Here is an 11,980-nt window from a genome sequence, read left to right as displayed (position 1 = left end):
ATTTGACTGTGTGTTTCTGCATCTGCTTCCATTGACTGCTGGGTGGAGCCTCTCAGAGGACAGGTATGCTAGGCACCTGTCTGCAAGTACAACAGAGTATCATTAAGAGTGTCAAGGATTGGTTCTTGCCCATTGAGATGGGTCTCAATTTGGGCCAGTCCTTAGTTGGCTATTCCCTATGTTTCTGCTCGCTTTTTGTCCCTGAACACCTTGTAGGCAGAACATATTGTGGGTGGGTTGCTGTCCTTATCTCTCCACTGGAAATCTTGCCTAGCTACAGGCATCCATATCCCTCACAGCTAGAGTAGCCCCCAGAGACTCTCTGGGCTCTCCCCCATCCCAGGTTCTGACATGACCTAGAGATTCCACCTTCTTCCCACTGCTGATTTCCATTATCTCTCCCCTGCTCTCCTTAATTCTGTTTGCTTCCCCATATGATATAATAAATGAACTTCCAAATGGAATATTTATAAGCAAGAAAGTAGAAAAATATTTTTATACATATGGCAGTCTTGAATTTTGACTAGAGACTTATAAATGATAATAAGCCTTCCTATATTAACTAACTTCTGTGACTCAATTGGTGAAGGATGAAGAGACACCCCTTGTCTTCTCACTCCTGTGAGTCTATTCATGTTAAAGGAAAAGTCATCATTTATTATATTATTTCCATTCTATACAGTATCATCTTACAGACAGTACCATTTTTTGATGACTGTGGGTGCAAAATTTTGGCATATCTACTTCATTTCTTTCTGATATATTTTTCTGAAGATCTAGTGGTTTGTGAGAGCTATATATTCTGATTCTGCATTCCTATGCTGAAGAATTCAGGAGGCTATTTGTGTAAAAGATCTGTGATTCCTTAGCATCACTCATGTCTCAATGGGAAATTTATTGTTGCATGTTATACTGGAATATCAATGTGCATGGCACACCTTATCCATGTTCTCAAAAATGTTATAGTAGGCTCGGACACATGGTACCCAGAGTCTGTTAAGGAAGAATATGTTGTACCACTGAGAAGGGAATCTCAGCAGAGAGTCTTCAGCTGCTTGCTCATTTAGGGCCAGTGATGGCTGGAAAAAGATAGAGGATTTTATTCACATCAAGGTTGTGCCCTTTTGAGGGCAGCCTACATTTGGTGACTGAACTAGAGTCGACTAAGAAGGTCCAGCCATTTCAACGAAGTATTTGATATCAGATGGACATTGTTCTTTTCTGGAGCCTTCATAAGGTCAATGCTGTTTTAACTTTTTTCAATCTTTCTTTCTTTCTTTCTTTCTTTCTTTCTTTCTTTCTTTCTTTCTTTCTTTCTTTCTTTCTTTCTTTTTTCAGTCTTCTCTTTTATCTAATATCTATATATCTATGTCTATATGTATATATATTGAACTCATTATCTATGTCAGCTTGTGACATGACTTCTGGTTTTCAGTATGTTTCTTCTTAAATGTTAACTTTTCCTGGTGGTTTCACAATCAACATAATTCTGAGATCTCTTAAATCACATCAGCGCATGAATAATGTCTAGACTAGGACAACTGGCATCCCATTTCTATGCAAACTAGAGGGGTGGGTAATATGCATGAAAAAGGAAGACTTGGGAGGGGATATTACTAGTGCCACTGGTAGACATCAAAGATAATATACTTTCTGGCTTGTAGGATGCTAGGTGATTGTTAGTTTTAGGGAGACATGTAGTACAGCTAATAACCATGTAGGCTTCTTAAAATACAAGCAGATGTTCTCGATTCCCAGAGAAGAGTTAACATTGGAAACAAGTACCACCATTCTTGACTTAAGAATAAATAGTTGCTGCTCTTTCCTATTTCTCACACTAAAGTATTAGGTAAGTCTTCAACTTATTGTCAAAACATTTCTCTTCTCACATGCAATGTTATACTATTACAACACAAGCTAATAATTGTGAAAATTAACAATGGTTTCCATTGATCTATTGCAAATGCTACTGAGAAATATGTGAGCCCAATAAAATTCTTTCCCAGGATCACTGACTCATGATGATTTTCTGCCTCAGGCATCCATGAAAAATATAGCTATATAACAGGCAAAATGAGGAGTGAAATGAGAGCTTGGTAGATAAAAAAGAATCAGTAGAATATGAGTCTTAAGCCAGTGCAACAAATGTTCTAGAATTAATGGTTACAACAGACGCTACATTTCATTAACTTTTTTCAAAAATGCTAGATGTGATCAGTCTTTGTAGTATGTATTATTTACTTCAATTGTTTAGTCATAATTTGATAAATCTATATCATAGTTTTTGTCTGTTTGACAAGCCCAGATATGCCTAGGAAGAGGGAATCTGAGCTGAGCTGTTTCAGAAGTCTTAAAGGGAAGTCTAGGTATCCTCACACCTCAGAGATAAGTAAAAAAACAAAGAAAAAAATTTTCCTGTTGAAATGAGGTAGTGAACAAAGATGGCTTTCTCACTTCCTATAACTTCAACTTTAGCACCAAGATTGAAAACTGAACTGAGCTGGTAAAATACTAAGAGCTCCCAGGTAAAGCAGCGAATAGCAGAAGAAGGACCCACCTGTTTATGCTCCTCTCTTGTAAGACCAAAATCACTTCAGTCAGATACTAATTTAGATCATACTTAGTACCAAATGTTAAATATTTTGGCCTAAATAGTCTAACTCTGAGCTACCTATTAAACAAAGAAAGTGTCTCTAAAGTTACCAGGTTCAGTTTCATGTGGGAAAAGAAAAGGATTAGGCAGGCCTCAGACAGAACTGGGAAGGAAGAAAGCAAGCATATCTGGTTTTATTCTGATGTTCCAGCTTGAGGCATCTTTTATAGAATTGATCGTTTTGTTTTTCTGCCTCTGCCACCAAAATCTTCTCTACTACATTAAACCCCACACATGGCAAACACGAGTTAATTAAGCATTATATTACATCGTATTAATATAAATGTTTCAGATGCTCCTCCTTAAACCACGATGGCATAATTACTATTTTCCTGAAGGAGAAATTAATTTACATTGTTAACGGAAATACTTAGAAACAAACACATATAAATGTTTAACCATCAGTTTGAAAGGAACAGATTAAAAGAAGTGAGATTTTAATCAAAACATTAACATTCAGATGGTCCAGCAAGGTAATGTGGAGAAGGGAATGTGTACTTTTGCCATTTTAATAGTTCTGAAGGAGCCTTTCAAATAACCTCATTCACTTTCCCTCGGAGAACAGAACATGAATGCTGTCAATATCTCACTTCACCTCCTTGTAGTCTAATCATGAAAATCATCAAGAAAGCATTTCTTCCAGCTCATCAATCTCCCTTCCTTCAATAAATTAAAACTTCGCAAGCATCAACAAGCAGCTCCAATGTGAAATAGTTTCAGGAGTAAAAATCACAGGGCTGCAAGGAGCATTCAGCAAGTACGTGATGGGTGCCTCTGCACATTCCATAGGGTCCTGTGAACAGTGGTTCTCGGCCTTCACTGCATGTGGAAAAATTTTAAAGGTCTAGTGTCCCAGAAAATCAAAACTCAAAAAATTAGAGAAACCCTCTGTTCAATTATGGTAATACCTGGACTCAGAAGTAGGGTATTAGGACCTCCCATCCACAGTGAGCACAGTATTCAGTGCAAGTGAAGTGGAGAAATAATGGGCCAGAGAGTCTATGAGGGTAGGCCATATTTATTAAATATAAATACTTTCAAATTTAGTATATTGGAACAGAGATGTTACTGGTACTAAATCAGGACAAGAGATTTGAAATCACTTAATTTTAAGTTATGATCAATATTTAAATAAGTTCTAATTCTGACAGCTATGCTTAGAGACGAAGTTCTAGATAATATGAATTTGTAAATTTTATGATCAAAGGATACTGGGAGTGAGATTAACTGATCACTGTGTCTGAATGTTCTATATGGTATATAATTTTATAGTGACAGCCTTGGCAATTACAGGTACTCAGTTATAGGTGGTTTTTAAAGCATTTTCTCTCTGTCTGACTGTTCTTTGTATTAAGAAGTTTTGATCTGTTGATTGTCATTGTTGGGAAGGAGTAGTGGAAGTGTTATTTAAGGCACTATAGTAACACTCATCAGACATTTGCTCCTTTTCTAAAGCTATGTCTTTAAAAACAGAGAAGAATCAATTTGACCTTTATTTCGTTTCAAAGGACGAGGGTGCGGGGTGTTAAGCATAGTTCACTTTTTCCTGTCAAAAAGAAAAAAAAAACCTTTAAAAATAACCCACCAATTTTCAACCATTATATTTTAAGCCACAGGAGCTTGTGAGTTATCTTTCATCTTGGCTCTGTCACATAACCAGAGAAATTACACAGCGTTTCCCAAAGGAGAGGTCTGGCTGGGAAGCAATTCAAGCAAAAATATATTATAGAAATGTGATTGTTCAGGGTGTCATTATAACAGTTATTCATCTTTGCCCCTTCATCTGAAGCTTCTCATCCCTCTCCTCATTTTATCTTCTGTGTCTGCGTTCTTCCATGGGTGACTGTGGCAGAAAGGATGGCCAAGAGGCAATGACTGCTGAGGAAGAAGTTTCAAAATATTTATTGGACTTAAATGTTTTTGAATAGTACCTGTCATATCTCTGCAGTTGAATTTGGTTAGTATCTTCCCCTAATATTAATTTGCATGTGTAGAGAGAAATCTAGATGCATCTAGGTATAAAAAGATTCTAACAATAGATATTGTACAAAGTAGGTGGTGTTCCTTCAGGTCAGCCATCACTACATTTTAGTATCTGCTTCTTGGTGGGATTTAATTTAATTCCAATTAAAAATAGCATTTATCATTGTCATTAAAGCCAGTCAGAGAGACTACGTAAAAGATTGTGTTGGAAAATCAGAACATATGCACTTTCTATTTATTAACAAATAAGGAACCATATTCGACAATAGTTCCCTCACACCAGGACTAAATGATTTATGCTGAACTCAACTGTGTAGTTGTGATGACCTCTTATGGAGTTCATTCACACAGCTGTAATGGTTTGAATAGTGGAAGACCTAAACTGGTACGAATCATCCCTGTCTCCAGTGGTCCTTTGTTCTTCAGTTGATGGTAGTGATTGCTTTGTGGCAGTCTTTTGCTGACATTTTAAAATAGCAAGTGCAAAACTTCTTATGGCCTCTGATTCTAAGATTTGAGGTCTGCCCACATTCAAGGGTAGGAAAATCTACTCCTGTCTCTGGCATCATGGTACTAAGTCACATTGAAATGGTATATGCGTAAAAGAGTTAGAGGGACCTTGGGAAGCTTTTGGTATATATTACCAGAATCTAGCCTCTGGGTTTTACAGATGATGCATATCTCCTACTGTGAACATAATTCATCTTCCCCTCTCCTCATAACCCCTCCTTCCTCTTCTTTTCTCTTCTCTTCTCTTCTCTTCTCTTCTCTTCTCTTCTCTTCTCTTCTCTTCTCACTTTCTCTCTCCCTCTGTCACCTGTGTGTGTACAGTTTGAAGATTCAAACAAGAGTTCCTATAGAAGTCCTGTATCCATGTGGAATCATGCTTGAGGATGAGAATTTTGCTTTCTGAATCAAATATAGATATACATAAAAGTCTTTACACCAGTTTACTTTTATGACTTCTTGATCTACAGATCTGTGTACTAAAAGAGAATAATCATTTGTTCACAGCTATGGTGAGAGGCTAACAGGCTAACTTCAGGAAAAAGACCATGTGAATTTAAAAGAGGAATGATGGGAATAACCTGTCATGGGTATTACAGAACCTAAAGAGATACCTATTTCTTTATTCTATCTCGGAACATGTTCTTGGCTTAGAATCTAACTGCGTCACAACAAATTGGTACCTTATTCTTTTGTTTTTGACTTGACCTTCTGTTTTTCTTTAAGAAATGGCCTGTGTTTGTAGTGAGTCAGTTTTGTTTTCCTTGTCAGTAGGAAGTTGGAGGTCCACGAGTCTGTTATTCTCTTGACCTGCTAAGTCCACTTCAGTACATGCTGAAATTATACAACTCTATTAAAAAACTTTGAACATTTCTTAGCCAGGCATGACTTTAGTTCCAGGATTCACGAGGCAGAGGCAGGTGGATCTCTGTGAGTTCAAGGCCGGCCAGGTTGGTCTATGTAGTGAGTTCAAGATCCCCAAAGCTTTGTACGAGTAACCCTGCCTCAACAAAACAAAATTAGAACACCCAAAGGACTCTGTGCATTTCTTATTGTAATTGAGAGCATACACACAAGGCCCCATTTATATATTTTGGAGATAGATCTATATTTGTGCAATGGTGTGCTGTATGATGTTGTTTTACATGTCTTTAGAAGTTATGTATCTTTCTAAGAGGTTTGAAAATTTAATGTTTCTGTGTCAAAGTGAAGGATTTTGTACCCTCCATTTTGGTCTATTATTTTGTGAGGGGATATGGCTTCATTTAATTCAGGATGTTCTTGAACTTCATATGAAGTTGAAGTTCATCTCTTCATCCTCCTGCCTCTACTCCCCAAATGACTGTAGCAATATCCCACCATAATCTACTTTTGACATGCTTTTAATTAGAAAAAATTCTTTTCTCTTTTTATATTTTTCAGATTTATTTTTACTGCAAGCATATGTGTGCTTATGTGTATGTATGTGTGTGTGTGTGTGTGTGTGTGTGTGTGTGTGTTGTGTTTGCCTATAGCCTGTACAGTCATGAAGATAGTGTCATGAGACACTCTGCCACTGGAGTTACAGGTGGTTGTGAGGCTCCTGATGTTGGTACTGAGGACTTAACTCTATTCTCCGGAAGAACAGTCACTTTCAATTGCTGAGCCTTGTCTCCAATCTTAAGTTAAATTTTGGTCACATTGCCAGCTCCAAAGACTAAGAATAAGATACACACTAAATTCCAATTGAGCAGCTTCTTTTAAATTCTGTTCATAAATAATAAGTTAATTCTGTCATTATTTTTTTCTCTTTCCTCATTGCTTTGTCAAATGTAGTTAGAAACTTTGTGTTTAACCGAGCATGAGAACTGACCAATTCAGCTAGCATCTGGGCCCACATCCAGCTCTTGGAGTTAGTCCAATCCAAAGTCTACCACATCTACAAGCTGCTGGGACATGTGAAGGAGCTGGTCATGCAGAACCAGAGCTGCAAGGCCACCATGACTCTGGCAACATTAGGATATCTGAAATGAGTCAGGGATGGTCCAGTATTATCAATGTGTTTCAGAAACCAGAAACCTTGAACCATGTCAACATCTTGATGCAGTGACTCAGTTTGCAGAGGGAACAAGTCATGAGGAGATTATTTCACAGTGTCTTCATTCTGAAGAAATCAAGAACAAAGCTGCCGCCTTTTTTTTCTTCTTTGTTTGAGAAGACAGGATTTGTAGGAGAAACTGAAGCTGACAGAGGGGAAAGTATGAACCAGCAGAAAGACCCTTTGTGGGAGTCTGTTACTAAGGTGACTGTGGAAGAAGCAAAGGGATCAGCTATACAGTTTCCAATGCCGCTCTGACAGATGACTCTTCAGTGGAGAGGTGGGATAAGGAGGTATGGAGCGGTGAGTGTGCACAAAGAGAAGCAGACCTGGAGATGAGATTGTGGTGGTGTGTGTGAGAGAAGATTGCCTTAGATGTAGGAACATGCTGTGGCCCAGTTTGTTGAGACAGGATGGTGTGCAGCAGTCTGAACTCAGCCCCTTAACTCACTACCTGCTGAATGATTGCACTGGTTCTGAGAACAACAAGATGTCTAAGATAAGGATGGTTCATTTTCTGGTTTGGACCCCTTTGAAGGAACTCTATTCTCCATACTAACCCATGGATGTCACTTTGGTATCCATGGTTGGCTGCTGCATGTCTGTGGTTCTATAAGCAGCTGGGGTCTAGGTTGATGTCTGAGACCCTTGATATCATAGAAGGCAATGAGGAGGTTTATGGTCTGTGATACAGCCCAAAACAATGTTGATATCCATGGGCTGTACTGCTGCTGGGGGCCATATCAATTTGAGTGGTCTAAGCTTCCATCTGAGGCCTGTCTGGGTCCATTCTGCCTCCAAAAGACAGATCCTACTGTAGCCAGAGTCTGTGTTGATGTTTGTGGTCAATGTTACCACTAAAGGCTGTATGGATGTCCATGTGGGGATGACTGAAACCATATTAATGTAAGTGGCCTGCATTGCCACCTGAGGCCATTTTGAAGTCTTTGGCTTATGTTGCTTCTGAGGTCCATAATGGTGTCCGGTGGTCTGTGCGGTGTCAGAAGGGTTAATGTCCCTTGTCTATACTGCCATCACCACCAGAAATCATGCTGAGATCTGTGGCACTTACACAGGAGACCATGTGGAAGTATGTGGTCCATGGTATCTTCAGAAACCATGTGGCCTATATGATCCATGCTCTCCCTGACTATAAAGGTCAAGAAAGCTACCTTTGCTGTGGCATTGATGACGGCAGAGTCACAGTTGAGAAAGAGGGACACAGAAAGCTTCTGTGACAACCCCAATCCACCTCCAACCCAGCCCCCTTTGTCTTTTGTCTGTGTGCAAATGTAACAGTCAACACAGAAAGCCATAGGATAGAACCCTTGAAAAATGTGATAAAGATGCTGAAGTTTAACTCTCCACAGTCAATGGCTTCTATAGGTGATTTGGGTGGGGAAGGACCCAGTCCTCTTTAAAGAGCTGGCCACTGGGAGTTTGACCATAGTCCAGTGAATAGATGGACAACATAAATTAGATTTTTATATTATTTTTTCTTTTTTTTTTTTTTTTTTTTTTTTGGTGAAGAGAGTTAAAGGGGGGCAGACCTGGGAGAACTGGGAAGGGAATATGCCCAGGGTTCATGATGTGAGATTCTCAACTAACTTATATATGTTAATATATAAATATATATAATATATATATATATATATATATATATATATATATATATTATATGTGAAACTTTATGTTTTGAGATTGGAAATATTCACTGGGCATTGCCTACAGCAGCCTAACAGATTATTTAGGCAAATATTTTACATTTCGAGTTAGTTGAAATTGTACTTATTTATTTATATATGTACATAGTTATTTATTGAGATGGGGTTCTCTTTGTGTAGTCCTGGCTGTCTTCAGCCGGCTCTATCGTCCAGGCCCAACTTGAACTCACAGAGATCCCCTGCCCCTGCCTCCCAAGTTCTGGGATTAAAGGCCCATGTCACTACTGAAAGACCTCCGAAGGGAGACCCTCACTCAAATCTCAGGAGAGGCGCGCACCCAGTGAGGCACCGAGACCAGACTTGCTGCAATCGCATGAGGAAGTTTATTGAAAGTGAAACAGAGTGAGATCTCAGGCCAGCATGCTGGGGTCGAGACTCATACACCACGCAGGGGTAGAGGAGTTCGACAACGGCTTGAACTTGTAACGGGCTTATAAAGGCAAAAATCACAAAGGAGGGGGAGGACAGGGGGAATGAGGAAATTCAAAAGGGGAAGAATCATACATTTTTTATCAGTACACCCCCAGGCACACCTAGGGCGTTGGAACATTCCACAGAGGTCATCCGGACCTTCTGTGGTATTTTGGGAACTCAAATCTCAAGAAAGTGGGATTTCCTGGGTGGGATTTCCTGGGCGCGATTTCCTGCAGAGGAAATCCCTAGGGCAAGGAATCAGTGTCCTTTGACAACCTTTTACTCTTCACTACCACTGGCCTAACTTTATATATTTTTAGCAGCATATTACCTGGGACTCACTAGTCTCTCACAGTGACACATTACTACTACTGGTTTACCTTTCTAGAGTCAATGTGCCCTCTTGTTTCACAGCCAGGGCTTCATGTCCTAAGTTTTGTTGTATGATCCCAGCTTTCGTCCCAGGCCTTTGTCAGTAGCTGGTACCTGCACAATTAAAAACCTCAAGATGTAAGACTCGAATACAGTACACATTTATGTGCTTATTACTCTGTGAGCATACGATATGTGTTGGACAGCACCGAGTGACTCTTCTTGTCTAACCTGGAGAAGCTCCCGTAACTGTGTACGTGGTAAGTATGTAGCTTAAATGGGCTGGGTGAGCTTGGAGACTCCTGGTTTGGGTTGGTTTGTGATGGAGGGCATTAGCTAGGGTAGCTAGGTGACTTGCTTCTCACGCTATTAGAGTCTGTTCTCTGAGTGGCAGTTTCAATATAACACCATCAAAAGGAGAGAACAGCCACCAGAAATTTTCATGAGGCCTAGATTTGGAGGTCACACGCTGCCCCTTACACTCTATTCCATTAATCTAAGCAAGTGATAAGGACAGCTCAGAATTGGTGTGGGAAGATACTCTCTACTCAGTGCTCCAAGCTGCAAGGGCACATTGCAGAGGGACAAAGTACAGGCAGAGACAGAAGGGATTTTTTTGTGGCCATTTATAAACAACCTACAATAGACATTTAACGGGATATTTAGGCTCTGAGCTGAAATTCTATAGAAGGGTCCATCCTGTTTTGATAGTTGTAAGGGGAAGACAGATGAACAGTATACATATAAAAAAGAAAGTTTTATTCATTTGGGAGATGAAATATGCAGATAGATGATTCAAGATCATATAAAAACTGGGCATGTATTTTTGCTATCTTCAAAGATAGAATATTTATGAAAGAGCATTTTTTTTTTCTTTTACAGAAGGCTAAGAATTTCAGTTCTCCCAGTATATGCCTTAAAATATCAGCCCTGTTATTTTCCTTTTTTCCAATTTATGTCCTTATTATCTCTTCATTTCTAGGACTAGTTTCGCTTGAAGCCAGGAAACTTTCTTCTAGAGGATTGTGCAACATTTTCCTCCAAGTTTTCCTCCCTACAAGGAAACATGGGCAGGAAGATAACTCACAGAAGCTTCAAAAAGTTCCTGAAACTGACCAGATCCTCTAGGCACCTTTCTGCCAGAGTCAGGGATAAAAGCTGAGCACATCTGTAAGATGAAGGGAAGCCACAAGACCAGAGCAGCTCTCTGGAAGAGGATTAAAGCAGCTCAGCCTGCTGAGCTATCTGAGTCAGGCTTTCAGCTTTGTGAGCTGTCACCCATGCTGGGGTGGGCTTTGTGAAGCAGCTCTCTTTAATTTCTGCTCCTGGAAGTGAACACCAGTAAACTCATTAGACTTTGGTGGCACTCATACTTTGGTCTGTAGTGGGATCGCCATCTGGGTTGTGTAGACATGTGTGTTGTGTTGTGTTTTCCAAGGAAGTTTTTTTTTTTTTTTTTTTTTGGTCACATGAAACCTTATCATTTGCCTTGGGATATTGTACCATTAAAGACAGCTGTGTGAGACCTAAGACATTGGATCTTGCCTTCTTATTATATAGTCAGATTGTCACTCTTGAGAAACCCTGATTAAAGTTTGCTTATTGATTAGATTTCAAAGAATGATAAATCCAAAGGCTTTGTAACACTGAATTTTAGGGAAAAAAACTTTTCTGTTTTACATACAGGTTTACAAATCTACATGGCTTATCAGCAAGAGAATTCAAATGCTCATGCATTTTAAAAGGGGGATTTCTGGAGGCTGAATAGGAAAAGGGGGAGTCTGCAGTTAAAGCAGGTCTGTAGAAAAGGACAAAATTAGAAGGAAAGAAACAAGGCCAGGCAGAGGTGAAGTGGAAGTCTGACTTTTTACTTTCCTGACTATTTCCTGGATGTCCCTCGAAACAGCAGGGAGACAAGCAATCTTAATTTAATCCTTCTTTAATGATAGGCGTGCCTTAAGAATGCTCTCAGCTCTGAAGGTAATTACAACACTCCTGAGTTAAATACCAGCTGTGGCCTTAGCATCTGAGCTTCCTGTTTGTATTAAAGAGCCTTCAAGTAGGAGTCAGTGCCCTGGCATATTCTATTCAGATGAGAAACTCTGATAAATCAGTTGCTATTTTCTCTTGAACTATGGGACCCTTAATCCTTCATTTTATTACCTTGTAGTTTTAGAGGAAAAAGAAAAAAAAAAAAAAAAACAGAAAAGGCAAGAAACTGGAAAACATTATGAATTTAAATTTTCTCAG

This window comes from Micromys minutus, assembly GCF_963924665.1.
Source record: "Micromys minutus genome assembly, chromosome: 23".
NCBI classification, from domain to species: domain Eukaryota; kingdom Metazoa; phylum Chordata; class Mammalia; order Rodentia; family Muridae; genus Micromys; species Micromys minutus.
Note: the sequence above shows the minus strand (reverse complement) of the source record.